The following is a 4,990-nucleotide window of genomic DNA, read 5'->3' as shown; positions in this document are numbered from 1 at the left end:
GTATGATTTTTGTCAAAATCACATTTTAACATTTTTATTACATGATTACACGGGACTTGCCAACAGGACCATTCCAGACGTCCCCATAGACACATGGTCCGATCTCTGCCAACTCTCAGCTTCCCAGCTCCTTCAGCTCTCACACTCCCCATCATAAGTTTAGGGATCCCAGAAATCACAGTCTTGGACAGCACATTCATGGTGCCTGACAGACTCCTGTCTGAGAAAGCTCAGCAAAACTTTCATACCCATAGCTTACTGTGGAAGATTTCCTTACTATCATCACCATGGTTTTTAACTCTCCATCTTCTCTGCCAGGGTGGAGTGGACCAGCCGGATATGTGTACACTTGCCAGTGATATTGGACAGAGATTTTGAAATTGTAACTGACTGAACCAAAATTTGAATGTGAGATAAAGTAGAAGAGTCAGGTAACTGGTAGTATTTGGAGCAGACGGCAGCTAAATCACCAGCATAATAGAGCACTAGAATAGGGTTAGATTCTAATTTATGGGGAGATTTAAAAAAAGTCAGATTTGCTAAATCTCAACTGTTTCTTGAACCAGTTTTCAATTTTTCAAGAGGCCTGCTAAGGCTTTGTGCTATATCCTAATAAACCCAAAGAAACCTTAACAGATCTCAGTTCCTTGCAAACCTAATATACCCAATTGTATCTTTCCTTCAGTTAAGTGACAGGTGTAAAAGAAAAAGGACACTTACTGCCTCACACAATTGAGCAGCCTTGAAGTATTCAAGTGAAGTTTGATCTAGCCACTCAATTATATTACCAAGGACTTTTCTCATTGTCTATTCCTTCTGCCATCTACAGTTTTGGCTTCAGTTCTAGGTTTCAGACAGAGCCTATTCTTTCATGGTGGCAGCAATTTCAGCCCTTACCATTTTATTATTGAGTGCTTGGAGGAGTAGAAAAGAAACTTCTGATAATTTCTGTACAAATCTTGAGATTCACTCTTATTGAATCAACTCATGTCACATTCCCATCCATGAACCAATCTCAAGGGCCAAGGGCATTATTAGAGCTAATATATCAATGTTCTACACCTGAAGTTAGAGGTAAGTTCAGCTTTTGTAAAAGTATCTGACCTCCGAAAGATATGGGGTTTATGAAGAATGGGATAGTGTAGAATGGATGCTTGGAAGCAACACATTATGTCCACATCTGTCCACTACCTAGTCTAAATGGCTACCCAAAGATATACCTCTTCCACCGGTTTATTGAGCCCTGGCATTTGGCTTTAGGACTTCATAGACCATTCCAAATATTTCAGACATATTTTATTAAGCTCCGGTGGGTCACTCCAAAGGGAGAAGAAGTCCCAGGACTTCTCTCTCCACTACATTGAAATAAGATCTGTAATCAGCCATCTTCTTCCTGCCTCCTACTAAAATACACAGACATACACATACTATTAAAGGTATTTCATTCTTGCATGGGTCAAAATCCACACAGAAAAGATGCTTCATGGGGCGCCACAGTGGTTCAGTCAGTTAAGTGTCCAACTCTTGATTTCAGCTCAGATCATGATCCGAGGGTCGTGAGATTGAGACCCATGTCAGGCTCCACGCTCAGCGGGAAGTCTGCTTGATATTCTCTCTTTCCCTATCCCTCTGCCCCTCCCTCTTCTCTCTCTCTCTCAAATACATAAATAAATCTTAAAAAAAAAAAGGTGTTTCATGCAATAACCCTGGAGTTTCCCTAATACGGCAGATAAGGGTTTTGAGTATTTTAATGAGGTACCATTTAGATATATTCATCTCTATTTCATACCTACCTTCTTTCCCATTATTCCTCTCCCACCTTCAAGGCCCATGAGCTATGTAGAAAAAAAAACCTTACAGAACTCAAACTTGACAAGCTGATAAGCCAATGGAACATGGGATACAAACAATGTAGATTTATTCCTTTACTATACAAATAAAAAAGTTAATAAGACACCTTGAAAATAAAATAAAGAAAGAAAATGTTTTTAAAAATTAGGCAAGCAGCTGGTTTGGGCTGTTGGCATAGTATCCTTGATTACAGACTTTTAAACTAAAGGCTTCTACTGATTCACAAGAAAAGACTCTTATAATTTGTTTAAATTTATATGTGTTTCAACAAATTAAATACCCTTTTGCAAAACAATGAACTTCAACCCATACCTTCCACCATATATGGAAATTAACTCAAAATGGACCATAGACCTAAATGTAAAATCTAAAATTATAAAATTTTTAGAGGAAAACATGGGAGAGGGGCACTTGGGTAGCTCAGTCTCTTAAGCATCTGCCTTCAGCTCAGGTCATGATCCTGGGATCCTGGGGTCAAGCCTCAGGCATCCATCGGGCTCCCTGCTCAGCAGGGAGTCTGCTTCTCCTTTGGCCCTCCCCCCTCCCCACTCCTGTTCTCTCTCTCTCTCACTCAAATAAATAAAATCTTTCTTTTAAAGATTTTATTTATTTATTTATTTGAGAGAGAGAGAGAATGAGAGATAGAGAGCACGAGAGGGAAGAAGGTCAGAGGGAGAAGCAGACTCCCTGCCGAGCAGGGAGCCCGATGCGGGGCTCGATCCCGGGACTCCAGGATCATGACCTGAGCCGAAGGCAGTCGCTTAACCAACTGAGCCACCCAGGGGCCCTCAGATAAATAAAATCTTAAAAAAAAAAAAAAGAAAACATGGGAGCTGGGAGAAAATATTTGTGACCTTTGGTTAGGCAAAGATTTTTTTGGATATGATATCAAAAGCACAATCCATAAAAGAATAAGTTGAACTTCACCAAAATTAAAAACTTCTGCTCTTCAAAAGACAGTTAAAAGTGTAGAACAGACAAGCTACAGACTGGGAAAAAATACTTGCAAATCATATATATCTGGTAAAGAACTTGTATTCAGAATATACAATTGATCTTTGGACAACATGAGTTTGAATTGCTGCTGGTCCACTTTAGACATGGATTTTTTATTAAGATTTTATTTATTTATTTGACAGAGAGAGACACAGTGAGAGAGGGAACACAAGCAGGGGGAGTGGGAGAGGGAGAAGCAAGCTTCCCGCAGAACAGCGATCCTGATGCGGGGTTCGATTCCAGGACCCTGGGATCGTGACCTGAGCCGAAGGCCGACTCTTAACAACTGAGCCACCCAGGCGCCCCTAGACATGGATTTTTTTTTTTTTATAAATACAGTATAGTACTACAATGTATTTCTCTTCCTCAAGATTTACTTAGTAATATTTTCTTTTCTCTAGCTTATGTTAATGTAAGAATACAGTATATAATACTTACAGAAAATATGTGTTAAATCAACTGTTTATGTTATCAGTAAGGCTTCCAGTCAATAGTAAGCTATTATTTAAGTTTTGGGGGAGTCAAAAATTATATGTGGATTTTTGACTATGTGGGGGAGTCATTGCCCCTAACCTCCATGTTACTCAAGGGTCAACTGTACAAATAACTCTCAGAATAGCACAGTTTAAAAATGGGCAGAGAAAAGGAAGAGACACTTCACTAAAGAAGATATAGGATGGTAGTTAAGCACCTGAAAATATGCTCAACAGTATTAGTCAATAGGAAAATGCAAATTAAAACCACAGTGAGACACCACAGCCATTAGAATGGCTAAAATTAAAACTATTGACCACACCAAGTGTTGTTGAGGATGTGGAGGAATTAGAACAGACCCATGGTGGGAATGTAAAATAGTACAAAACTTTGGGGAAAGTTTGGCAGTTTCTTATAAAGTTAAATATATACCTACATATAATCGAGTCATTCTGTTCTTATTTATTCAAGAGGAAGGAAAGCATACGTCCACAGAAAGACTTTTTCACAAATGTTCGTAGCAGCTTTATTTGTAATCACTAAAAACTGGAAACAACACAAAGGTCCATTAATAGGTGAATGAATAAACAAATTGTGGTATACCAGTACAATAAAATACTATTCAGTGATAAAAACAAATGGACTATTGATACATGAAGCAATATGAGTAATTAAAATAATTATGATGAATAAAAGAAGCCAGGCCCCAAAAGAGAGTACATCATACTTTTCATTTATATAAAATTATAGAAAATGGGAACTAGTATTGCCTAGTTGGCTATACAATAATTGGATCAGTGGTTGACTGGCAGTTGGGGGGTTGGAGGGTAGGGAGACACGAGGGATGAACCACAAAGGGGCACAAGAAGGAACTTTTGGGGATATGGCTATATTCCCCGTCTTGACTGTAGTGAACATTCAATAGGTGAACACATGTCAAAACATCAACTTGTACAATTCTTATGTGTTTAATTCTTTGTATGTCAATTATATTTCAGTAAAATGCTAAATAAATAAATATTTAGCCCATACACTAAAATTGGAATGATACAGAGAAGACCAGCATGACCCCTGCACAATGATGACACACAAATTCATGAAGATTTCCATATTAATAAATACATACATAAGGGATATTTAAATGTGTTTGTTGAAAATATCCAGCCATGTTGTCATTTGACAATACTTGCTGAAAGCTTCCATGCACTCTATAAGGAAAAGTATGAGATGTAACCCCTATAGTCCAAAGGTTTTCAAAGTTGTTGGCAAGTTCTCACTTTGACTTGTGGGGTCGGAGCTGTTTGTGGGAAATATGGTATAGATTTAGGATCTAGAAATCTAGGGCCAAGGACAAGGTATGAGCTGAAGGCATAGATACTGGAGTTGGGATACAAAGAGCAAATGAAATACCTTACGTGGGAGAGGAGTCTAGAAATAGATTACAAATGGAGGAGTGTAAAGACGGAGGACAGAACACTGGGGGCACCAAACATCAGATGTGCCAGTGTGCGACGGAAAGGGGTGATGGAGCCGGGATGAGAACTCAGAGGGACGGCACAGAGGAGCCGAGCCTTCTCAAATGGAACGCGGGGTCCGAGGTCTCAAGGAGGCTGTGGATAATTCAGCATGTCAGCTGAATTTGGCAAGTGGGAGGTCTCTTGGTGACAAC

The 4,990-nt window shown here is 39.2% G+C and overlaps 1 non-coding gene across 1 annotated transcript; it reads left to right on the top strand.

Moving 5' to 3' along the window:
- Positions 1–4,325: 4,325 nt before the first annotated feature.
- Positions 4,326–4,437, top strand: LOC112808273 (U6 spliceosomal RNA). Its single transcript, XR_003204322.1, has one exon. It is a non-coding gene; the product is annotated as a U6 spliceosomal RNA (small nuclear RNA).
- The last annotated feature ends 553 nt before the right edge of the window (positions 4,438–4,990 follow it).

This window comes from Callorhinus ursinus, unplaced genomic scaffold, assembly GCF_003265705.2.
Source record: "Callorhinus ursinus isolate GAN/ISIS: 27379988/994484 unplaced genomic scaffold, GSC_fseal_2.0 scaffold2, whole genome shotgun sequence".
Taxonomy (NCBI): Eukaryota; Metazoa; Chordata; class Mammalia; order Carnivora; family Otariidae; genus Callorhinus; species Callorhinus ursinus.
This window is presented reverse-complemented; position numbering and strand designations above follow the sequence as displayed.